At 39.1% G+C, this 27089-nt stretch overlaps 2 long non-coding RNA genes across 3 annotated transcripts in view; both read right to left on the bottom strand.

Moving 5' to 3' along the window:
* Positions 1-24528, bottom strand: part of LOC132538028 (uncharacterized) — a 31518-nt gene extending 6990 nt beyond the window's left edge. The window contains exons 1-3 of one of the 2 annotated variants that reach the window (XR_009549440.1): positions 23249-24528; positions 20581-20783; positions 19047-19184 (exon numbers count right to left, since the gene is read on the bottom strand). This is a non-coding gene — a long non-coding RNA (uncharacterized LOC132538028). The remainder of the gene's footprint in view (positions 1-19046; positions 19185-20580; positions 20784-23248) is intronic. The other variant, XR_009549439.1, reaches the window with a different exon arrangement.
* Positions 1391-8587, bottom strand: LOC132538029 (uncharacterized). Its single transcript, XR_009549441.1, has 2 exons — positions 7533-8587; positions 1391-3738 (listed from the first exon to the last, which is right to left on the bottom strand). It is a non-coding gene; the product is annotated as an uncharacterized LOC132538029 (long non-coding RNA).
* Positions 24529-27089: the final 2561 nt, after the last annotated feature.

Below are 27089 nucleotides of genomic sequence, written 5' to 3'. Positions count from 1 at the left end.
CTTTCCCACAATGTCTTTCTTTCTTTCTTTCTTTCTTTCTTTCTTTCTTTCTTTTTTCTTTCTTTCTTCTTTCTTTCTTTCTTTCTTTCTTTCTTTCTAATTGGAGAATCAATGGTTTGCAGTAAGTACAGTTTCTGGTACATGTGTAAAATTTCTCAATTTTTCTATAAGAAACTCTCACCCCCAGTCAAGGTCCTCCTTTACTATCATGTACCAGGACCTGAAAACTCCCCTCACTCCACCTGAGTCTTTTACTTTGGTGCAATACACCAAACCCAGTCCAAGTTCTACTTTGTGTTCCCCCTTTCTGTTCTTATTTCTCAACTTCTGTCCATGAGTGAGATCATCCAATATTCATCCTTCTCATTCTGGCTTATCTCACTTATCATGAGTCCTTCAAGCTCCATTTGAAATGAGGTGAAAAAGGCAAATCCATCATTCTTAATAGCTGATATGTATCAAAACTTTGCACCAAAGTAAAAGACTCTGGGGTAGGTAGGGGGTGGGGAGCACAGGTCCTGGAAAAGGATGACAGAGGACCTAGTGGGGGTTGTATTATTATGTGGAAAATTGAGAAATGTTATGCATGTACAAACTACTGTATTTACTGTCGAATGTAAAACATTCACCTCCCAGTAAAAGAAAAAATAAATTTAAAGAAAAACATGTTTGTGCTGCTAGAACATAGGTGGAAACAGATCTTATAGGATGGTAAGTTTGGGTTATAAAGGTAGGTCCATTTCTAGTCTTGTGAATGTTCTCCAGATTGTCCTCCACAGGGGTTGGATAAATTTACATTCCCACCAGCAGAGCAGGAGGGTTCCTTGGTCCCCACAACCTCTCCAGCATCTGTTGTTACTATCCTTTCTGATATGTGACAGGAGTGAAGTGATATCTCATTGTTGTCTTTATTTGCATCTTATGACAATCAATAACTTGGATCACTTTTTTCATATGTCTGTTGGCTTTTTGAATCTCTTCTTTGGTGAACATTCAGTTCATATCTTCTCGCCACTTATGGATGGGGTCATTTGTTGTTGCTGCTGCTGCTGTTATATTCTCTACCATTTCTAAAGCTACCATCCTACAAATAAGGACTTGGGTCCTCACTGATGGTAACATGAACCTTCTACAAGGTATGACATGCCCAACTAAACATTTTAAATTGAGATAAAAAGCACAGCATCTTTTCATATTATCAAACAATAATCCATAGTTTCACCAATTGGCTCAATCTTCTTGGAGCTTTCTTGTGGAATATGCCCCAGGTATAAGTCACCATCATTTCTAGCACCTGCAGTCACCTGGTTTTCTTCAGGTATTGTTTACACCCAGTGTATATCATGATTGTGATACATGTTAGGACTGACAATAAATAACTGCTAAATGATTAAATGAATTCATTTATTTCTATTTGCAATATGAAATACATAAGTGTTTCTACAAGTTGATAAGTTCAAATAATATATAACACTGTAAATATATACAGAAAGTAACTTGTCATTTTAAGTTTAGTGGAAGGAAAAAGAAAAAGGCTATACAAATAAATGCCATGGTAAGTCATGAAATCTGATATCAATCACTGCATACACACTGTAACTTCAAGCCAATCAGATTAGCATTCTCAAACACCATTATCTTGAACTGTACATTACCACAAAACTCAAGTCATCTCTTGCTTTTTCCTTTTATAGTATTTTACAGTTTTACTTAAAAACAAATTGGGAGGTATGAATGATCTTTGTTTTCTTTGAGATAATTAGCAGTGCTTGCTTAAATTTGATTTAATGTTTATACCAAAGACTTGATATTATTATTGATGGAACTGATAACTTGACTGACATTGAGCACCTCCTCAGTATTATAGATATAAGATGTAAGAAAAAAGAATATTAAGGTGTTTCTTTTGAGAATAATGCAAAATTACCCATTTTTACTCCATTCAAGGAGATAAGGATTCAGTTAGTGAAACTGGTATCTCTCATTCTCATTGAACTGAATCACAAATTGCATTCACAGGGTATGTTCACATTTCAGAGTATCTTCAACTATGTAAGCATTTAAAGAATCCTCACATTTTGAGGAGACAACCTCAGTGCTTAACAAAGGCATGAGATTTCAGAGAATGTGATACAAGATGCCTAAATAGGCCAGAGCTCCTTTCACAGACCCAGAGCCCCTTTCCTGGGCCTCTTATAGCATCATCCGACCTGGTTCAAGTCCCCGTCTCCACTGTATGTGAGGAATCTTCAGTACGATGGTATCTTTCCCTCCTCTCCTTGTCTCTCTGTCTCTACCTCCTATCAGAGCAGTAAAGCCATGGTGACAAAAAATAAAAGAAAAAAAAAAGGAAGGAAGGAAGGAAGGAAGGAAGGGAGGAAGGAAGGAAGGAAGGAAGAGAAAGAGGGGCCAGGTGGTGGTGCAGCTGGTTGAGCACACATGTTACAGTGTGCAAGGACCCAAGTTCAAGACTCTAGTCCTCGCCTGCAAGGGGAAAGCTTTGCAAGTGATGAAGCAGTACTGCAAGTCTCTCTCTCTCTCTCTCTCTCTCTCTCTCTCCCTCTCCCTCTCCCCCTCTCCCTCTCCCTCTTCCTACCCTTTCGATTTCTGACTATCTCTATCCAATAAATAATGATAATTTTTAAAAAGTTAAAAGAGAGCAGGAGAGAGAGAGAGAGAGAAAGAAATGGGTGCTATTAGAATATGAACAAATAGTTCTGAGACAGAGAAAACCCAGCATAACTCTGTTGTGGGGAGCACCTTGAATCTAACTGTTCAGCATTTAAAGGAAGGGAAACAGGACATGACCTCAATGAAATGGTTTCACTTAATGGATTTGGACAGCCACATTTCCTCACAACATTCCATTAGCCATGTTTTGTCCCTTCGCTTATATAAAAATATCATATTATATAAGTGCCTGTGCTTGGACATGCAGATAATTAAAATAGAGGTTTATGTCCATTTGGCTTTACAAAGTTATGACATTTTCTATACAAAGTCAGAGGCTTATTTCCTTCCTAATTCATTGGATAACTTGCGTTGATGGTTATGTGAGTTGTGTGTTTTAAGATATTATTTGTTTTGCCTTGAGGTAATGTAAATTCTGGAATTTAAAAAGCTACAATTCTAACGATCTGAATAATAACACTCTACTCATGGCCAAGTGAATACCCTTTATGTTTTGTTTTCTTTAAACTTTTGACTAGAGCATTGAAAAACAAAATCCAAAGAAGAGACCTCCAACAAACAGTCCTGTGTTTACAGTCCTGTGCCCTATGAGTCTCCCCTCCCCATACCATTGAATCCATCCTGTAGACCCAGCATTTGAAAGTAGTTTCCTATTTTACATTTTCTTAATTCTAATTAAACAAATCTTAATCTTGACTTTAATGGTTGCAATTATGATACTTCATTATGTTAAATGTTAGTTGCAACATAAGAATAAATTGTATAAACAGTTTAGCTGCAATTGCATGGAGTCTAACTGTACATTACTCATTAACAAGATGTGGGTAGCAGCAATTATAACATTTCCTCCTAATGTCCCCATTTATTGAGTCACAGCGGCAAGCCCCTTTTCACAACACATACTGATTGACGATAGCAGCTTTTGTACTCATGGAGAACAGGCCCTCTAACCTGCTGTGTGTCTCCAACACAGATCGATGCAAGTACACATTAGCTCTTAGCCTCACAGGCCAGAGTTCTTGAAGGTCAAAATAGCCATCAGCATCACTGTAGGGTATAAAAATAATTTCACAAACTGTGAACAAAAAACAACACAACTTGTTTTGCAGTTTGATTATTGTTTATAGATACAGCAAGCCAAGAATTAAAGCATAGCCTTGGGGCAGCATAATTATTTATAGCTGAGCACTCATATCATTATTAGCATTCTCCTAATTGCTTGAAGTTATATCAATGTTAGTTGATTTAATACATTTTTTATAACATGCATGGAAATTGTTTCCTCTACATATGGAGTGTCAATTTTACTGGTAGATGGTTTCTTAATTTATCAAGTTTTTTTTTCTTTGTCTTTTTTCTAATTGTTCATTTTTCTTTGAGAGAAGATTTCCCTTTAGTTGTAACAGGGAGAATATTTGGCACTGAACTTTAATTTTCTACTGTACCTTAATGCTAGCTACCTTAATATCTTAATGCTATGTGTATATGGTGCATTTTTATTAGTATAAAAGATTGAATGGTTGGAGAGTGAGCTCACTGGGTAAGGCATGTGCCTCAACATGTACACAGACTGAGTTTGAACCTTGTCAGCACATGACAGGGAACCTAGGAACCAAGAGAAAACTCCATTGCTTTGGTTTCTCTCTCTCTCTCTCTCTCTGTGTGTGTGTGTGTGTATGTGTGTGTGTGTGTGTGTGTGTGTGTGTGTGTGTCTTTATTTGAAGTAGAAACAGTCTAGGAACAGTAAAATAACAGATAAAATAGTAATGATGATGATAATATCTACAAAACCACAACTTCAGTTAGAAAATGTATCAAGCCGGGAGTCGAGCTGTAGCGCAGCAGGTTAAGCACAGGTGGCGCAATGCACAAGCACCAGTGTAAGGATCCCGGTTCAAGCCCCTAGCTCCCCATCTGCAGGGGAGTTGCTTCACAAGCGGTGATGCTGGTCTGCAGGTGTCTGTCTTTCTCTCCCCCTGTCTGTCTTCTCTTCCTCTCTCCATTTCTCTCTGTCCTATCCAACAACGACGACAATAATAACTAAAAATACATAATTAAAAACAAAAAAAAGTGAAGCTACTGCTTCACTTTGATTTAAAAAAAAAAGAAAGCAAGAAAGAAAGAAAAGAAGAAAAATGTATCAAGCCACCTTCCATGTGGCGGACTTGTACTCATTCTTTTTTCATCACTGCCTAACCTGGAATTTGTTAAACATTAAGAACTGAGCCATATTGCTTCTATAAGACTTTAAGTGAAGCCCTGAAACTTTTTGTACATGGTATAATTTCAAACTATAGATGACAAGGCTATGTTTTAAAAATATGCATAAGAAAGTAAATCTAATGATGCATCATAAATATGGATAAAAACCTGTAGCAATACTGGAAGGAAAAGAAAAGAGGAGTATTTAATATTTGGTTATAAGTAAGATTTGGAATTTGTGTAGACTTAGGTGAGTTTTATTCATGGTGTTACCAGTCTCTTCTTTGTAATATATTTTCTACCTATAGGTGGTGACACTTAGGCTGCTTCCCTTTGACTTATCCTCTCAGTTGGGTGCTATAATCAGATGCTTTCCAACACTTGTTGCTGCTGTCCTTTTTGATGGATGCCATTCTCACTGGGGGGAGGTGGTATCTCAATGTTGTCTTCATTTGCATTTCTCTGACAATCAGAGTGACCTGGAGCAATTTTTCTTGTGTTTGTTAGCCTTCTGGATCTCTTCCATAGTGAATGTTCTGTTCATATCCTCTGCCCATTTTTGGATAGGGTCATTTGCTTTTTTGTTGCTAAGTTTGCTAAGCTCTTTGTATATTTTGGTTATTAGTCTCTTGTCTAATGGATAGCATGTGAAGATCTTCTCAGATGCTCTAAGATATACCACACTATTTCTAAGCTTTCAAAACTACTAAAGATCTGAGCAACCAAGTAGTCAGTGGCTACTACATTTTATACCTGAGGGAACTAAGTCTTCAAGAGAATAAGTTAATGATCTATCACAATTCAGTGATAAATATAAAAAGACAAAAGAAAACTACATAATAATAATAAATAAAGAAGAATTATAAATATAAAATATTTAATAAGACTGGTTACATAGTGCAGTGGTTATATAGAAAGGCCTTCAAGCCTGAGGCACCAAAAAGTTCAGGTTCAAACCCCAGTCCCACCAAAATCCAGAGGTAAGTTTGCATGGCTGGTGCTCTGGTATAAAAATAAATAAACCCTTGGAAATATACCTAAAATAGAATTCCTAGCTTCTTTCAACCCAAAGATCCCTAATTTCATCTGTTCTATTACTACTTGGGTTCTTGTTTATTAAAAAAAATGTCTGCCTTATATCTTACCATCTTCTAGCTACCAAGTTGCATATGCTACTGTGATGCTATCCTGACTTCTCTGGGCAGACGACTTCATCAATGTGGACCTAGAACCCCACCTCCCCAGAGCCCTATCCCACTAGGGAAAGACAGAAACAGACTGAGGGTTTGGATTGATAGAGAAGCAATTACAGAAGCCAGACTTTCCACTTCCAGCGCCATATTAAAAAAATTGGTCCACACTCCTAGAGGGATAAAGAATAGTGAAGTTTTCCAGTGGAGGAGATGGGACATGAAACTCTAGTGGTGGGAACTGTGTGAAATTATATCCCTGTTATCTTACAATCTTGTTAATCATTATTAAATCACTAATAAAAATAAATAAAAACATTTATCAATAATAAAATAACCTATGGAGCCCTATTTCCACAAAGCAGTTTTGAATGTCTTGGTAGGACATTTTGGATATATATCCAAATCCCAATATTCTGAGTTTCAGGTCTTGTTTGTTTTGTTTCGCTTCACAATAAATAACCCTCCAAAATGTTATGATAAAAGAGTTATGGTCTTTTATTTGAGAAAATGTAAATGTTTATACAAAGCTCCCCAAAGGGAAATATCAATTTAATGGCTAATGTGTGTTTTCACAAAACTGATCACCACTTGCAAATATGGAACTGTGTGAGAAGGTCTGAGAAGTTTGCTAGTGGGTTTGTTGTTTTAAAAGTACGTGAAAGCAAACACCAAAGACTTTGATTCTGGGTCAGGAAGGTTACAGAGAGATCTTATGAAACTTAAGATATGATTGTTAACCTGCTAAAAGTTGCCACATTACTTAATACTTGTGATCTTATCTAAGTGTCATATGGTAGAAATATTTCCAAAGGTTTCTGTGGGCAATTCTCTTTGATCAGAGGGGATATTATTTAACAAATCTCTATACTTTATAAGCCATTAGGAAAACTGCCATGGCTGCCTAGAAGAAACGGACTTTTAAAACTTTAAAAATAGTGTTTAAGTTGATTTCATTTAGATTTTTCTTGAAACAAGCTGCAGTCTCCATAAGGGCCCCGCAGATTGCTCCAGAATATAAAATCATCAGGGTCCCAGCTCCCAAGGAACAAGTCACTGTGAAAATGAAAATAAGGTCAGAGGTGGAGAAAGGATTGCAGAAACCACATCACTACTGTGCAATAGGAGGGTTATCTTCATTCCTGAAAGCTGGGCATGTTTTCCCTTTCCACAGTAAGAAATAATTTCAGCGAAGAAAATGCCATGAGGGAGGGTAAGGCCACTACATTGGTTGCCAAAAGTATCCCCTGACATGCAATTTTTATTTTTAAAATGTTTTCTTGGTCTATTTTGTTTACATTCAGTGAGATAGAAAACAAACTTAATTAAATGTAAAAAAATAAATAAAAGAAGGAAGACAAGTTAAATTAGTATTTGTAGGGGTCAGAATTGTGGTGCGCATACAAGTTACGAGGAAGAAGGACCCAGATTGGAGCCTCCACTCCTTACCTTCAGAGAAGAAGACGTTTCAACAACAGTGAAGCAAGTCTACAAGTGTCTCCCTTTTTCTCTTCCTCTCTATCTCTCTCTCCCCCTTTCAGCTTTTCTCTGTCTTACATAGTAGAGAAGAAAGAATAAAAAGAGGGCCCAAGAGCTGTGGATTCATTGTACAGGCGATAACCCTGGTGGCAATAAAAAATAGTTAGTATTTTTAGTATTTCTCACTATTTTCTTCTCAAAGACACAGCCCTATTTTTCACAGATTAGAAAACTGGTTTTTGTTATTTGTTGTCTTTCATAGTCATCCAACCTGGCTTCACTTTTTCAGTGCTACATTTCTCTTGTACAAATTTTGCATCTCAACTGTGCTGTTAGGTTTGGGGTAAAATAACTGCTTTTATGTTTTATTTTGTTAGTGATTTTGCTTTTACCACTGACTTATGCTAGATGATCAGTTTGTTTAGATTTGCCCTCTCATGAGATAATGACAGGGCTGGGGGGAAAGGTGGAAAGGCCAAGCCAGGAACTACTGAGAAAGCCTGCAAAATAGAATGTTGTAAGGCTGTTACACACTCCATCTCCCACCTCAGGGTGATGGGAAAAAGCTTTGATTTAGCCTACATGGGAAATTATATTACAGATTTTCATCACCAGTAAAAACTTTAGTCATCCACAAGAAAAAAAAATATGATTATCAAAAACTTTTACTGGAATATTGACTTGATTGTGGTCACTACTAAGGGGTTAAAAGTCTATGCTTCAGGTTTCGGGTCTCAGCTTCTTTTTTTTTTTCTTTTTTTTTAAATATTTATTTTATTTATTTTATTCCCTTTTGTTGCCCGTGTTGTTTTATTGTTGTAGTTATTATTGTTGTTGTCATTGTTGGATAGGACAGAGAGAAATGGAGAGAGGAGGGGAAGACAGAGAGGAGGAGAGAAAGATAGACACCTGCAGACCTGCTTCACCGCCTGTGAAGCGACTCCCCTGCAGGTGGAGAGCCGGGGTTCGAACCGGGATCCTTATGCTGGTCCTTGTGCTTTGCGCCACCTGCGCTTAACCCACTGCGCTACAGCCCGACTCCCTTGGGTCTCAGCTTCTATAAAGATGTTTCATTTGATAAAAACTGACTTTACTTGAGATAGGAATATGTGTGTGTGTGTGTGTGTGTGTGTGTGTGTGTGTGTGTGTGTGTGTGTGTGTGTATGCAGGTAGATAGTTTCAACTTCTTGCATAGAGCCAAAATCCATAAGGCCCACAAGGTAAATATTTACTTTTTAAACTGTGTTGAAACAACCATTATCAAATAGTGATGGCAATAAATTACAGTTTCTCCCTCATGTTCAAATAGATCCAGCCCTCTGTTCCATTCTGTATTTCCATCCATCTCTGCTGCCCCTCTGGAAGGCCAGGAGTAAGCACAGTGGGGGAGGATGGGAACACAACTCTGAGTCTGCTAGGTTGCAACATATGCTGGACAGATAACATCTGCAGATAATGACAGGGCAGGGGTGAAGGGTGCAAAGGCCAAGCCAGGGACAACTGAGGAAGTCTGTGGAACGGGAACATTGTAAGGCTCTCTCTGTTACACACTACATCTCCCACCTCAGGATGATGGGATAGGCTCTCTGTTTAACCTACATGATGCAGCACAGCTCTGTGGTTTGACTGCTTTTTGTATCTGCAGGGAAAAGAAAGCAAGCTGCTTGCACCAGCACGAACGTGTGAACAGTGTGGTATGCAATGACCAGCACAGTCCACTACGTGAGCAGCTTTGCCTTCTCTCCCAACTGGCTCAGATGCAGAAGCTTGTGAATGCAGGGAGCTGCCAGCCCAGGAGCCCGGTGTGTCAGGCCAGATAGAGAGAGAGAATTTCAGATAGCAGCTCAAGCATGACACCATGATCACAGCCAGGCACTGTGTACACACAGGAACAATGAAGAGGCCTGGTGATGACTGGGAGAACATTCCTGGGGCTTTCAGGTCATTCCAAGCTTAAAATTGTGGTCAGCTCATGCAGGAGGCTCAAGCCAGAGTTCATGCAGCAATGGTAATGAAGGGGTACATTTGCTTTCCCCCCACCCCATCCCCTACTCTTTCTCTCCAAGGTACGTGTACAGCTATTCACAACACTAGGAACTTGTTAGAAAAGGACTACATTCTGCGGCGGGGTCCTTTTATTTCCACTCCAGGACTCAAACCAGAATGAGGACAAATGTCTTATGAAATGTCCTGACCCACAGAGTCATTTTGCACAAGCCAGACCAATCTTTCCAGAGCTCATGCTTGTTATTCAAGACCTGAAAACCTACCACTTACACTAAGAAAAATTTTTTAAAGCACAATTCTTAAATAGATGAGGGGGAAAACAAATCTTAGCTTCATTAATGATGGACAACAGCACATATTTTTTTTTTAACTTCAACTGTTAGAAAATTGAATGATCATGGCATGTAGCCATGAGGTCCCTCTTGGGAACCAGGTATGTTTGTTAGTGAGGAGAATATGCATGAGGGGATCTCCTCCAGCTGTGTAACCCACATCCCACTAGTGGAGTGATTTAGAGAAGTTATTTAACCTCACAGACCTCAATTGCTCCAACAGAAAATGAGAACAACAATTCTATTTATTGTAGTTTTGTGAGGATGAACTAAAAATAAAAAAAATTTTTTTTAAGTGAGCAACATCATCCTATCCAGTAGTTGTTCTTCACCTTTTATTTCACTTAGCATAATCACTTCCGGTTCCCTGGTGGTTATGGGGTGGGGGGCAGGTGGTAGGGGGCAGGCAGTATAGAACTGTGTTGGAGTGTACGGTATGGTGACTTCCATGCACCACATACATATGTAAAATTATACTCCAGAAATCTTATAATTTTGTAAAACATTGTTAAGCTACTAATAATATAATACTATAGTTCCGGCCTGCCATACAATGCATGCCAACTATTATGTGCACTTAATGTGTCTGTGCATTTGGTAAGCAATAACCTCACTGAATCACCATGCACTACTCAAACTAGTATATGTTAGATTGCAACCTCATCAAAAAATGTCTGGCTAGGAGCAAAGACAGGGTAAGAAGTCACATCATTCAAAATAGTGAGACTCTGATTTTTCTCTTATTTGAAAAAAAAATTCTTTTATATTATTATATCATTTTCAAAAGGGAAGTAAAGTACACATACAGTTCCTGTTGTTAGACATATTTACTGTATGAGTGTCATTGCTTGATTGACTAATTAAGGAGAGAAAGTAAACATCTTTAGAAACAATAGGATAAGATGAAAAAATCCAACACACTCCAGTAATTAGAGACTTGATCTGGCTAACATATTTAGCTCTTAATGAGCAAATAGCCATTAACAGATCTTTTGTATTAGTTACTCAGGAGTCGGTAGGAACTGTTTAGTATGAGACACAAGCATCTAACCATCTAACTGAAATCAAACGGGTTCAGTTGATCACAGAAACAATTTAGGAATTAAAGACTTTTGTAAGAGATACCTGATTCTTGGAAAGTAGATGAAAAAAAAGAGAGAGAGAGAAAGAAATAAGTTGATAGAATCTTTAAATGTTGTGTTATCTGAATGGGTCATCATTTTTATCAATAAAGGGAAAAAAACCCACTTCCATGTCTCTCTCTCCCCCTCCCCCCACCATTGCTTCCAGGGTTATCACTGGGGTTCAGCATCTGCCCAACAAATCCAAGGCTCCCAGAGGCCATTATTTTAATTTTTTCACTCTATTTTAATTTGACAGGACAGAGAGAAATTGGGAGGGTAGTGGGAGAGGAAGAGAGAAAAACAGATACCTGCAGACCGTATACTTCACCACTTGTGAAACATACCCCCTGCAGATGGGCAGCAAAGTCTCAGACCCAGGTCCTTGCACATAGTGATATCTGAATTTAGCCAGGTTTGCCACCACCCCACCTCTGGTGTCACCTTCTTCAGTGAATATCCCCACCATGATCTCTAACTCTTTGAATATCTATCATAAACTCTTTGTGAAATTCCACAGAAATATTTTCTCCTCCAAGTATGAAACTTTTACTGTAACAGGAGTAGGAAGATATAGCTGATGACAAGGTCCTAGGCCAAAGATAGCTACATTCAGGTTCCAGAAGCTCTTCAGATGCATCGCAGGATAGGGTCTAATGCAAGTTCTACCTTCTTTCCTGACACTTAATAATGACCATTATTATTAATATTTGAAGCTATCATAAAAAGGGCTAACTGTATGTTTTTCCAAGTCACTTTGAAACTGCCTGAACTACCAGTGGCTGACAGTTTTAAGCTAGTTTCCACGCAAAGTGAAATTTTATAAGAGGTACAGAAAATGTCTAATATGGGAAATGCCCACACGTAATGCTTCCAGAGTGGTTTAACTATACCCTTGAGAAATACAGATGACAGCGAGTGGAGATTAAGAATGGAGAGGTATTCACAATGGATAGATGGTTACAAACCAGGCCCAGAGAAGGCTGCATGTATTTAATCTCAAAAATGAAAATGAAAGTTTCTTCAGACCAGTGTGGTTTCTACCCAGGCATTTTCTGCCACTACATTTGCTTCTCAGAAGTCTCCATTTGTTCACTCTCTCTGATATACACAGAAATTCAGCTGTCTATGGGAATAAATATCACCTCTGTCATCTACACTCTCAATAGTCATAGAAATTTCTGTTTTCATCTCGTGTGGCTGTGATGAGCTTTCATATTTTGCTCCAAGCACTCTTCTCTTTTAAGCTAGATTCAAATGCTGCAAGACAATAATACCCATTAACTATTACTTTAACAATATCTGAGACATAGCGATTAGCCCTCTAGCTTACTAGTAATCAAAAACAGCAACATCCAAGACAGCACTTTCATCTTCATTGCCATTCCACCATGATGCTTTGCTTCACCAGACTTACATCAAATGTCACCAGAGTTCCATTTGTGCTGTTTCTGGATTTGCTGCTGTCTCTTATTTTGTATATATATATATATATATATATATATGCCCCACTCTAACTTCTTTTTAAATTCCCTACTCTTCTCTATCCAGCTCCTCTGCATTCTTTCTTTCTTTGTAGCCCTTGGGCCTTTACCCTTCCTCCCACCATATAGGGAGATGTGCCTGTGTGTGTGTGTGGGGGGGGAGGAATCTTCTCTCTAGCAGGCACCTCCAAGTGAGTGGAGCCTCCCATGACCTTTGCCATCAGTGCAGCCCAGAGTTAGAAGAACAGCACTAAACCAGTAACACTTTTCAAGCATTTTGCTAGGTTTTAAGATGTTGAATTATTGAATGAAAAAAACAAGAAAGGGGAAAGAACTGTCACTTGTTTTCTTCAAGAGCTTCTATGTCACCGTCAATTATCACACACCCTGAAAGACTGAGAATAATCTAGTTAAAGGAGTTAAGAAATACAGGGACTGTCAAGTGGTCATTGGGGTATTTACACTAAGACTGCATTTGGGGTAGAGAATCATCTCATGTGAGTGATCATAGACACATACACACTTTCACATATTAGTAAGTCCACAATCGTGTGTCTATGTCTGTGTTTTCTGTTATTCCAAACATTGTATTAGGCCCACTCTCACCCCTTATCCCTGCAGGCTTTTTCCAGTTGCACTTCCCACTTGGTGTGTCCTGCAGACTCCACTTAGTCAAGTTCTCTTATTTCCATCATTCAAACAACTTCTGAACTCCCATTTCCTCCATTAAACTTCTGACTAATTGGAAAAGAGGCAGCAATTTCCTTTTTAGAAGGGCGGCCCACATCAACCTCTCACATGACTCCAAAAGCACCGGCTCATTGCTCCCAAGACTTTTTTGCAGGCTTCACCTTCTGAATAGGTGAGTTCAGAGAAAGTTGAGAACTTAGAACTTTGAATTTTCCCCTAGAGAAATAAGGCAGTAGTAAATACGTTAATTTAAAATGATATGCTGAAAAATAATCAAATTCTGCATTTCTTCTATAGTGCAAGCTCACATATTCAAGAACTTATTAATATAGATGTTAGGGGTGAAATATATATATATATATCTTCAGCTAATACTACTGCTAATAAGGCAGAATTAATAGCTGATGGCTTTCTTAGTAGCATTATCTCATAATATTAAAGTGTAAGGGATGGTGAGACCTGAAATAAATGAGACATAAAAATAGTCTGACATAAAAATACTAACTTTCATTCTCTAGTATGCACATCATATTCATTGTTCTCAAATGAGGAGAACTTGACAACGAGTGCAGATCAAACATTTTACATTTGATCAATGGAAGGTACCTAACCTGGAAGCTCACTTCCCTTAAGCCTTCAGTCTTTCAACTTGACACATCCTCTCACTTCAAAGAAGCAGAGACAAGTTAAAGGCACTAGAAGAAATCTGAATAGGCAGTCAATGGTGCCTTTTCATTCTTTGATTCTCAAGTTGGAGGTAGGAATCGCCAGCATCAACACAGCTCTCAAGACTCTAAAGTTGTAAAGCATTTCATCTGTTCAAAAATACTATTTAGATCTACACAAAGACAGAAACCGTTGATTTTTATGTCTTTTCAGCACTTCCCGAGGACACACTTTTTTTTTCACAAGTCGCCATTAATTGGCACATCCAAAAATGCAAACCACTGACGTGTGGAGACACTGGATGAGTGCATCTCTGATCCTTTGCAAAGTGTTGATAATAAGAAAGCCAAAGGAAAATGTGCTACTTCCTAAGGAGCATGCTTCATAAAAGGAGCTTTCCATGCAATTTGCAAATGAGTTTTTAGGTGCCTCGTGAGAATATGGAGGGTCTGCACAGCAACAGAAGTCCCACAGCTTGTCATTTTCACCTGAAATTCACAGCACACACCAGTTATGTAAATATAACCTGCTGACATCTTCTGCCCATTGATACATATTGAAGCAGATATTATCTCAGATACTCCTTGAAAACAAACTTCTCAACTTATGGCAGGCCAGTGAGTGATAGTTACAGAATATATCAGAATTCTGTAAACAAGTTCAATGACGCCTAATCAGATCTCAAGGATCAAATAGGCAGTAACATTTGACTACAGCACAGAGGCTTACTGTGCAAGGGGCCCTGGCTTATAGTCCTGACATCACATAGAAATATCTTAGACAGCACTGGAAGAACTCCATGGATGGCAGAATGGTGTCTTTCTTCTCTAGGTCTGTCTCTCTTTCTTTACTCCATCTTTCTCCCCTCAATATCAGAAGATGAAAAATAGAGCAGGGGTAGATAGAATAATAGTTTTGCAAAGAGATTCTCATGCCTGAGGCTCCCAGGTTCAGTCACCTGCACTACCATAAACCAGAGCTGAGCAGTGTTCTGGTAAAAAAAAAAAAAAATATATATATATATATATGTATGTTTATGTACATATATGTATACATAAAATAAATTAACTAATTAATATATATTAAAGAAAAGGCTGAGGAGACCAGTCAGAAGCCTTGCCAGTGATATTGTGTATGCTTGACAGTCTTTGGATTCACACTCACATAAAGATAATAATAATAAAATTAAGTATCTCATTAAATACTTGATTGCATTTAGTAGGCTTTTTTGTGTCAGCCATAACAATATTTTTTTAAATCTATGAGTTTGAGATACGGTGCATATACCTTAAAAATCACCCATTTCAAATGTATAATTCAGTTAACTTTGGATTATCCAAAGAGTTCTATATAGCCATAGTCACTTTTTATATTGCTATTCTAAAATTACATGAAGCTGGTATTAATATAAACAGAAATCCTAATGACCTTATTTGATCTGAGTTAAGGTTTAACTTTATGTGGCAATATTTTGTTCACCTTTGATTTATTTGATTCAATGTGAAGTGTTTTTACCAAATTACTTCATTTTGTCACCAGATTTACCCTGGGAAGTAAACACTTACGATAGCCCCATTGTATAGACAAGAGAACTGAGACTTGGAGTGATAAAACTGCTGGAAGGAGGTGAAAACAGAATCACAACATTTATATAGTCTCACCTACAGAAACCATAGTGCTAACCTCCCATTCTGTTGCATCCAGTGTGACAATTAAGACGTCCTAGGAGGTCAGAGAAATAGCTCAGCATTAGAACACAGGACCTGAGGCACCAGAGTCCCTGGGTTTAATCCTTAGAATCACCAGATTTCAGAGCTGAGAGAAGTGCTCTGTTCTCCTCCTCACCCTCCTCCTCCTCTTGCTTTTTCTTCTTTTACTTCATAAAAATAAATAGATAAATATTCTAAACTATTTTTTAAAAAATCGAGAAATTCTAAGAAGGGACTGGGGAGGGGGCAACAGTACAGTAGTAGGCTGACTGCCTTATAGGAATAATATCTGATTACTGTAAAAAATGGCGACTAATTCCTAGCACTGCAAAAACGGTATCATCTGTTTTCCATCTACACCATGCCTCGGCCTCGCGTGAGCTTAATGTGCAGCTTGGCGATATGAGAATCCGGCATGAAGCCCAGCCAGTCTATCTTGGCGTTATTCTCGATCACACTCTGTCATTTCACGAACATCTCATAAAAACTGCAGCAAAGGTGGGCGCAAGGAATCACATCATTGCAAGACTGGCCAGCTCCTCATGGGGCGCGAGCGCTTCCACACTACGATCATCCTCTCTGGCATTATGCTATTCCACTGCAGAATACTGTGCCCCAGTATGGTTCCGTAGCCCCCATGTCCACTTGGTAGATTCCAAATTATATTCCTCCATGAGGATAATTTCTGGAACCATCCGTTCCACCCCGGTTCCATGGCTGCCAGTTCTTAGCAACATCGCCCCGCCAGATATTCGTTGGGATGCAGCATCATCTAAGTTCATTTCCCACATCTACGCTCAACCGGACCTGCCAATATACGCGGATATCTTCGCCCACCCTGTCCAACGCTTGATGTCTCATCATCCAATCTGGTCCCCTACGCCTACACTGAACTTCTCTGTTCTAGACTCTTGGAAACAGAGTTAGCAGTCAGCTGAGGTAAAGAACAAACACCTCATCACAGACCCCTGCAAGCGTCAACCCGGCTTTGACCTAGCACGTTATGATTGGGCCCTCCTCAATCGCTATCGAACAGGCCATGGCCGGTGCACCTCCACCGCTGGGGAGCCAGAGACGACCCGAACTGCCCCTGCGAATACAGACAGACTATGACCCACATAGTCAACGACTGCCACCTCTCCAGATTCAGAGGAGGTCTCGAAACTTTACATCAGGCTCAGCCTGACGCTGTTAACTGGCTACGGAAGAAGGGCAAACGCTAGAAGAAGAAGGAATAAGCCCCTGAGTGCCACTCCCAGCATTGTGTGAGAGAAACAAAGACAGAACAAGATTTCCCAAAAACTCCATGAGTGTGTGTATGTGTGTAGGCAGTGGGAGGGGGTGAGAAGTGTTTTGTTTGCTCTTACTCCATTGTCTCTCACTCTCTCATAAAGTTTTCTAAAAAAAAGGCAAAGTTCTATGAATTTTGTGATAAGCTTGTTCATACAATATACTATTCAAGTACATAAACAATCATAAAAGAAAAAGTGTGGCTTTATACAAATAAGTCTTAAAATTTAAACTGTGGGAGTCGGAGAGTAGCGCAGCGGGTTAAGCGTAAGTGGCACAAAGCACAAGGACTGGTGTAAGGACCCTGGTTCGAGCCCCCAGCTCCTCACCTTCAGGGGAGTCACTTCACAGGCAGTGAAGCAGGTTTGCAGGTGTCTATCTTTCTCTCCCCATCTCTGTCTTCTCCTCTTCTTTCCATTTCTCTCTGTCCTATCCAACAACAGCGACATCAATAACAATAATAATAACTACAGCAATAAAAAAGCAAGGGCAATAAAAGGAAATAAATATTTAAATATATATATATATATATATATAAAGATTTTACCTGTAATATTCACTAGCTTTGTGATTTTTAGAAAAGTCATTATGTCACTTTGTACCTTGGCCTCTTTGCTTATAAAATGGAATAAAATTAGTCCTGACATAAGATGATGAAGATTAAATTAGTTATGAACCAGCTCTAGTAGGTATGCAATATATCATTTATCTTTAACCTTGTAGATATAATCCTACTTTATTCACAGAAAATATAACCAGATGTTAATGCAAAATCAGGTCTCTTGATATTTTCAAACAGTATTGTAACTTCTAGGAACCAATGAGTCCCCAGCTACTAGTTTTCTATTTAAAATCTTATCCAAGTCGTGGAACCATTGATGTTATTGTAGCAATCTCCAATGAAGTTGTAAGTAGTAAATTCACTATTAGACATTTAATATATATTTTTTAATTTTTTATTATCTTTATTTATTTATTGAGTAGAGACAACCAGAAGCGGAGAGGGAAGGAGGTGATAGAGAGGGGAAGAGAGACAGATACACCTGCAGTCCTGCTTCACCACTCGCAAAGCTTTCCCCCTGCAGGGGGAAAACTGGGCTTAAACCCAGTTTCTTGTGCATTGCAACATGTGCACTCAACCACCTGGCCCCCTAATGTAAATTTTTAATTCTAAAATAGTGATTCTCATCTTTTTGGGTTCCTGTAAAAATGTGGTGGGGGGGAGAAAGTTGCTATAAGCCTTCAGAAAATTTTAAATATACACACTCATGTAAGATTTAGCATATGATTTCAGGGCCTTAGAGGTCCCTGAAGCTCATAGACCCCCATAGAAAATCTCTGTCTCAGAATAGAGTTGAAACTTCTAGTAAAGTTCTTGACAACCTATAGGAAGATCTTAAGCACGATTACAAATTCTCTAGGTTAAATATTCCTGCTCCTGCCTTAAGCAGAGAAGCAATTACAGAAGCCAGACCTTCCACCTTATGCACCTCATAATGACCCTGGGTCCATACTCCCAGAGGGTTAAAGAATAGGAAAGATCTCAGGGGATGTAATGGGATACAGAGCTCTCTGGTGGTGGGAATTGTGTAGAATTGTACCCCTCTTATCCTATGGTCTTGTCAATATAAATACATTTCTTAAAATGAAAATTGAAGGGGTAGGGTGGTAGAGCAGCGGGTTAGGTGCACATGGAGCAAAGTGCAAGGAGTGGCATAAGGATCCCGGTTCAAGCACCTGGCTCCCCACCAGTGTGTGTGTGTGTGGGGGGGGTTGCTTCACGGGTGGTGAGGCAGGTCTGCAGGTGTCTATCTTTCTCTTCCCCTCTGTCTTCCCCTCCTCTCCTAATTTCTCTCTGTCATATCCAACAACAGCAATAATAACAACAAGTTCAACAAAATGGGAAAAATTGCCTCCAGGAGCAGTGGATTCATAGTGCAGGCACCAAGCCCCAGCAATAGCCCTGGAGGCAAAAAAAAAAAAAAAAAAAAAAAAAGAGGATTGGGGTAGATGAGCTCTAAAATGCCTTTCTACTCTAATTCTACAATTCTAACTTCTGAATTACACGGCAAAGTCTGTTAAGCAACCAGTTTCAATAATTTATTATTCTTCTCCCTTGGTTTCTTAATTAATATTGATCTTGCTTTAGCTACTGCTGCCAATTTTGAAGAAAATGGGAAATTACCTTAATCTTTATAGGCATCTTCTAGATTTTGGATTTCTAGTGTACTGCCCAATTTCATCCAAGTTTGTGTAAATGGAAATTGCATATTTATGTACTCCATTATTTTATTATTAACGCACATATCATAGTCTGAGCTGCCTAAACAGAGGAAATGGATAGAAGTTGAATTCTTCCTCAGAGTCTTTACCATTTGGGAAATAATAACTTAAGCCCAACCCAGTTAAAATGGTAGACTAAAGAGGGGTTGAAACAGAAACTATATACTACTTATCAGTCTGGGACTTCCTATCAGTATATCACAGATCCTGGTAATCACTTATAATAAAAATACCACTCATATTTTCACAAATCACCCCCTAGTAATATCTCAATTGTCACACTGACTATCCCTCCTTATTTATTAATATATTTAAATCTACAGAAAGTCACCAAGAGAGAACAAAAAAATATCTCACCAAGGACACATGCTTTTCCATGCATAACTCCCAGGTTCAGAACACAACACCATGGACATGCTATGGCCTCAGAGAAGGCCCTGATGCTGTGGTGTTTCTCTCTCTCTCTCTCTCTCTCTGAAAATAAATTCCAGAATCCACACTGCTCTTCCTCACCACTTCTTGGATTTATGGTCTGGTGGTCTCTCATCTTGCCTGGTAACTTGCATCTTTGGAAGAGTGTAAATCATGTGGTTTATACAAGGTCCCTCAGTTGTATTTGGTTTCACTCTGAAGTAGACTGGAGTTATGTTTGGCAGGGCAGAGGTGAAGTTTCGGTTCACTACAAAGTCTCTGGGTCTGATGTGTACGAAGAAAATGACTTATCTCAGGTGATACTAATCTTGATAACTGGACTAAGGGTGAACTGGCATTTTTTTCCCACCATGGAGCTGCAATTCTGTTTTTCTTTTTCTTTTTGTTTTTCCCTCTGTTTTTACTAAGTCAGTAGAGTAGTCTGTATTCTAAGGGTATTCTAAGGGAGGCAAGTTAACATTTGAAATCCTGGAAAAAGGTATATCTCTGAACTATATTTTGAAATTTTCTGTAGTGGCTATCTTCCAAAGCCCATATCACTGTTTCTTTTTGTAAGATAAAGGTGAAGCTGGAATGACTACCCTCCATATCTAGGATACAGCAGAGCAGGTCTGTAGACCAGTTCTTGAGTTCAAATCTGTGCATTCTCCTATGACACCATCACATCCTCATGTAGGTCAAGGAATTGCTCGTGTTGATGTGTGTGGGTTTCAGTGGGAGTATAACAACATGAATTGCAGTTTCTGGCTTGTTTTTATTTGGTAACAAAAATGCCTCTTAGCTGATATAATTTGAATGTAGCCAAAAAGACCAGTGTGGTTTCTAAACTCTACTTTAAGGTTTATCATATGATCTGGAAAATAAACATGTGGTATCCTCACACAAGGCACTGGTGAGCCAACTGTCTCCTCAAATAGGTCTTGTGCTACAGGATCATCTAATCAAAATAAAGAACATCTTTCCATAGAACTAATAAAGGCAGAACTAACCGTTTTAGATTTTACCTCAGACATAAAAAATATTTGTTGACTTCCAATTCAATTTGCAGTTTCCAAAGTAAATGTCCATTGTGATGGATAATCCAGATCTCCCATTGTTTGAGGGGAACAGATAAAGCATCCAGGCAAATTCACAGTGTGGACTCTGTGCTCAGGAGAAGCTCGGGGCAGACACCAGGCTCAGAGAGTTGTCAGCTGGGAATGATTTTCTTTCCCAGCAAAGGGAGGCCAAATTGTAACAGGTGACATAAAGGATAAAGATTCTGTATCAGATTACTAATTCCCAAGAGCCACCCCAGGTCACTGGACTTCCCATGTGTGAAGTTCGGGAATTCAGAGACATTTTAAAATTAGCATTTCTGCTGGCAAAATTACCAGCTTTATCAGTCACTCAAATAGTTTTAATAGGCACCCCTGACTCACAGTGACTCACTCAGACACTGGAGAGTTAATCCAGACTGACAGGGTCTCCACCCACCAGACCCTGACATTCTAATACCAAGACCACAGACCCCAAGCAACAACTGGGGACATTCCTTCCCAACAACAGGGAGGGCTGTTTTGTTTGTTTGTTTGTTTGTTGTTCACTGTTTTGGATGAGTCTTGACTTTTGTCTTTAAAGGTGCATGTGCAAATGCACATGTCTGTCTGCATTGTATGGATTTATATATGAGTAGTGTGCATGTCTATGGTCATGTGAATACACCTGTGGTCATTTGCATATGTGCTGCACATGTGTGTTGTGTTAATGTTCAGAATTGTATCATGTGTGTACAAATGAGAAACAAGATTTAAGCTTACTAATGGCTAAGGTTTTATTTTGAATTTAGGGAACCTTGCCCCATTGACTATACCTAACATAGCATATATAGGGGCCTTCAGAGTGGAAGCGTCAATTACGAAATTTACATGAGCTGATCCCATATGCAGCCCCACCCCCAGTCCCTATGCATTTTCTCCTAGTGGCACAAGCCCCTTTTCTGCAAATGTCTAAAATGTCCAGTGAGAGATTTCCTATAAGAAAAGCCATTGTCTAGCCCAGTGTTTAAAACTCCTATTATTGGTGTGTTTTCTCTCTTCCGTTTATTGCAAATTCATTGTAGGATCAGGGGGCTCATCTGAACAGGACAATTTACTTTTCAACTTTAATTTATAATCTGTAAAATGTGGTAATATCCATATAGTAGTTGTGAGAATTAACAATAAATGTATCACTGAAAGCCTTTTACAATCTCTAGTACACTATCTGTATAGAGAGAAACATTAATGGATTTAATATTTGTTCATAGAGATGGCTTTGACAGTCTCAATCAAGTGGCAATCTTTTAGCCTCTTTTTGGGAATTATCTCTCGTTTATGCCATACACATAAATTTCTCTTGAATGAAAGTGTGGATTTATTTGTTCAGAGATCTCTGACTACAATAAAATTTTTAAAATTAATCAAAGAAATATATATTTTTCTCATTTTAAGAATTTCACTAAATCAAAAAGATAGCTCAACTGGGAGGTGCCTGCATTGCCATGTGCCTGACCCCTGTGACACTGGGGGAAATTTAAATGCTGTGGCCTCAGTGTCTCTCTGTCTCTCTCTCCCTTAGAATGTTGGTCTTAATTTGTTTACTTCATGAACGTGTATCCACATCACTTATGCATAGTACATATGCATACATATAAGAGCGCACTAAAAAGTCTGGAAACTATATGTACCCTAATTCTACATTATATACTTAAACTTTCCTCTATTTTCTTTATTTTAGAAATCATAAACACAGTAGCAAACTGTAAAGTACCAAATTCTTTGCAATCATAAATAATCTAAAAATAATATGGGTCAGAAACATTGTAGTTGTTAAAAGTTACTTGGGCTGAGAACATAAAATTTCACAAAAGTAAGCACCTCAGAGAGGAAAATCTTTTCTGAACCCTTCTTTCCATGTGTATTGGACTTAATACCTTAAGAACATAGCACAAAACATTTATCCAAAATAAGAAACGGTGGAGTGAACACATTCAGAGAGACCTGTGTCCAGATGCATATATGCAAATACATTCAGGGGAGTCAGGAGGTAGAGCAGAGGGTTAAGCTCACGTGGTGCAAAGCACAAGGACCTGCCTAAGGATCCCAGTTCGAGCCCCCAGCTCCCCACCTGTAGGAGAGTCGCTTCACAAGTGGTGCAGCAGGTCTGTCGGTAGTGTCTATCTTTCTCTCCCCCTCTCTGTCTTCTCCTCCTCTCTGCATTTGTCTCTGACCTATCCAACAACAATGACATCAGTAACAACAACAACAATAATAATAATAACAATGAAAAACAACAGGGAAAATAAATAAATTAATAAATAAATAAATGCATTCAGGTGCAAGCAGTGGTGCACCTAGCTGAGAGCACATTGCTATGTGCAAGGACATGGATTTAAGCCCCTGGTGCCACTTACAATGAAAGAACGTTGAGTCTCTCTGCCTTCCTCTCGATCTCTCCCTGCTCTCTCAGTTTCTCTTTATCCCATCAAAGAGAAGGGAAAATGGCCACCACGAGTAGAGGATACATCATGCAGGCACTGAGCCCCAGCAACAATAACCCTCAAGGTAAATAAATAAATAAATAAATAAATAAATAAATAAATAAATGTAAATGCCTTCACTGAAAGCAAGTGTATTCAGTAAAAGTACTCACCACATATAATTGCATGGTTGGGTCTTTCTGTAGTTTCTGAAAGACATGAAAGAGAGGAAGGCTGCCCCCATCCACAAACTTTGGCCACTGCCCTCTGCCCAGGAGAGTGACTTCTGTCTTCAGCCACTATCCTTTGCCTGTCAGCAGCACATATCCTTTCCTCATCAAGCTTAGTCAGGGCAGGTGGGACAAAAATATCTGTCTGCCTTTCATCTGCCATGAGAAAACACTTTCAGGCCAATTGTGCAAGAGGAAACCTCTCTGTTTTTTAACTCCAGTGAGTCATGCTCCACAAAGGTGAAGGACCCAGCCCTCACTGAGTGTCAGACTCTACAGGACAGCCTCATAAAAATATGTCAGCATCCAGGGCCAGCCCCACAGATTTGGAGGAATTCATCAGGGGATCTAGGCACCAGTACCTGTACACCACTCCTGGGTGGTGTTTAAAGCATCCAGATTGGGTGGAAGGTAGAAAGCATAATGGTTGTGCAAACATACTCTCATGCCTGAGGATCCAACATCCCAGGTTCAATCCCCCACACCACTATAAGCCAGAACTGAACAGTGTTATGATAAAAAGAAGAAGAAGGAGGAGGAGGAGGAGGAGGAGGAGGAGGAGGAGGAGGAGGAGGAGAAGGAGAAGAAGAAGAAGAAGAAGAAGAAGAAGAAGAAGAAGAAGAAGAAGAAGAAGAAGAAGAAGAAGAAGAAGAAGAAGAAGAAGAAGAAACAAAGAATAACCTTCTCACTATAGCTCCCCATACCCCCTACTTTCCATGTCACTCTCTGTCTCAAAGAATCTCACACAGATCTATTCTGCTCATCTTCAGAAGTTTCAACAAAGTTCTTTCACTTCCTCTCCCTGCCCCCTGCCACTTATTTTGTGTCCCAGATGATTCTAAAAACAAAAAAAGGGGGGAGATCTAGGAGCTAGGCAGTGGTGCACCAGGTTCAACATACATATTACCTTGCATATGAACCCAGGTCCAATCCCCCAGTCTCCACCTGCAGGAGAGAAGCTTCACAAGTAGTGAACAAGTGCTCCAGGAGCCTCTCTTTCTCTGCCGCTCTCTATTTCTTTCCCCTTCCCTCTCAACTTATTTTGGTCCTATCAAATTTTAAAATCATCAGCATTTTTAGAATAAGATGGGAAAATCTGAAATTATGACACATGAATAAGCATCACCTGTTAGTTAAGCCTGGTAAAGAAAGTAAAAGCTTCAAACAACTTAGAACCAATTCTGCACTCAGCAGTTTACTAGGGGTAAGAAAGAAGAAAGAAAAAAAAACAGTCAATGCAAAATAACTGATTTTTCTGAAATGTAATCAAGTAATTAGGGGGGAAAGAATTTATGAGGAATTTAACATGCTAGGAGAAAATCAAAGAAAAAGATTTCTCTCATCACAGAAGATACTTTTATGTCGAGTAAATTCATGGAGCGGCTTCTTAAAATAAAGTACTGTGGCTCAGTGTGCCCAGGAAGGGGGTCCTGAAATTTACTAACTGTCGAACACTTCTGTGAGTGCCACTAATTCGTTTTCTTTTTAAGTGCTTAGCTTATCACAGAGAGTAGCCATGCACTGCACAGATCTGGTTCAACAAACATTCATTAATAGCCCAGCTGAAAAGAAAAAGGCAAGTATTGGGTGTGTGACAGAGGTTCCTTTCTGTGCTACTTTTAGCAGATAAAGGTATGTGGCTTTTACAGTGATTTCTTTCAGTCAGACTTTAATGCAAAGCCGGATATTTTTCTGACAGCCTAAAGTCCCTAAAAAGCCTTCATTTGAAGCTTTGGATTGATTTGTCATTACGGTCTAAGTCACCGCCTTTGTGTTCGACTTAACAGCATGCTCACATTGTGTAGAAAGACCTGTTTCTACAAGTTCTCAGGGAACTCAGAGGAAAGGCAGCAATGTTTTACACATGCATGTACACATTTACACATACTCACAATGTGAGTACAAACACATATTCCACCAGCAAACCTTAAACCCTTTTAACTTTTAGAGGCTTTCTAGGAAAACTAAGTACAGGCACTCTTCCTTCTATCTGAAATTGCTATGAACTCTGAAAAATATCAGAACTTGCACACCCCTCCAGGTAACATTTTGTATAGTATAAATGTAACATTAGCATACACCTGTATAATCGCTTATTTATGGTGATATATTCACTTATGTATGGTAGGTCAGCCAATATACCATGCACTCTGGAAGGCTCAGCTGCTACAGGAAATTAGGAGACTATACTAAATAGAATTTTGACTTTGGTGTGCAAAGCACAGGGTCTAAACACTGAACACGAACAATCAAGTCAACTTTATTTAAGACCTATCACTTCAGTAGGATACTAAAACTCTTGCTGGCATATTCAAAGCACCTGTATATATTCAAAGCACCTGTGGTCTCTGCCAGATGCAGGTCATAGGACAGGTGGAAGTATGCCAAGATATGCAGTGTAGGATCCTTAATTTTGGAAAGGTGTCTCTTACTTCCTTTGCCTCCAGACCATGCCCCTTTTCACTTTTGAGGTAACTCCATGCCCTTCTGCCAGCTATGTGATGTAAAGGGGAGAAGAGCAAGGCAGAGGGATCACAGGCATGCTGGGCTTCCCAGAGTGGCTGGTATGTAGCTGAGATGAACCTAGCCAGTACCTTACCTTCTTACTTCTGCCTTTCAGGGAACCAGTGACTTACTAAGTGGCACAGGGGATAAAACATCATCTCAGGGTGACAGTACCCATTCCTTGGATTTATATAAGCCATTATCATTCCTAGTACACATGATTTGAGTTAACTTAGCAAGTACTAGCAACTTAAGAGTGTTAGTTCCAGGTGAGGAAAAGAAAAGCAACCAACACAGTGTTGCAAACACCACTGGTCAGTTTCTGGAAGGACGAAGTTAAAGAATGCTCAAACAGTTCATTGAACATACAAGACAATCAAGGGAATGTGAAATAGATTTCATAGACCTAGTCACTCTGCATATTCATTTTTCTAAATTGATAAAATTATATCCTTCATTAACCCACTCCAGGGGACACATTCATACAATTAAAATGTGATACCATCAAATACCATTGAAACAATAATAAGAATCCACATGGGCTTATGTCAAGAGTGATTTCTTAAACATTTGGTGTTAGATAGATGCAGAAGATAACAGTCTCTTTCTAGTCTTATTTCCAACTCTGACACCATCTTCCCAGATAATACCTTTAGCCCACCTGCGTGTTAGCTGTCAGGCTAAGGCAAAAATTAGTAAAGTCGTGGGTCCCTTAAATATACTTAAAATAGATCTACTAGCCTTTTCTAAAATGAAGACCTCAAATCTCATCTGCTATATTCTTAGCTTTAGGTTCCTGATTATTAAATAATTTGTTCTACCATGATGCCCTGCTTCCCCCACTAGGGAAAGAGAGAGACAGGCTGGGAGTATGGATTGAACTTCCAACACCCATGATCAGTGGGGAAGCAATTACAGAAGCTAGACCTTCCATTTCTGCACCCCATAATGACTCTGGGTCCATACTTCAGAGGGATAAAGAAAAGGAAAGCTATCAGGGGAGGGGATGGGATATGGAGTTCTAGTGGTGGGAACAGTGTGGAGTTGTACTCCTCATTCTATGGTTTTTGTCAGTGTTTTCCTTTTTTATTTTACTTTTTTTAAATTTTTTATTTAAGAAAGGAGACATTAACAAAAACATAGAATAAGAGGGGTACAATTCTGCACAATTCCCATAACCCGATCTCCATATCCCATCCCCTCCCCTGGTAGCCTTCCCATTCTCTATCTCTCTGGGAGTATGGATCCAGAGTCATTGTGGGTTACAGAGGGTGGAAGT

Source organism: Erinaceus europaeus, chromosome 4 (assembly GCF_950295315.1).
Source record: "Erinaceus europaeus chromosome 4, mEriEur2.1, whole genome shotgun sequence".
NCBI lineage: Eukaryota > Metazoa > Chordata > Mammalia > Eulipotyphla > Erinaceidae > Erinaceus > Erinaceus europaeus.
This window is presented reverse-complemented; position numbering and strand designations above follow the sequence as displayed.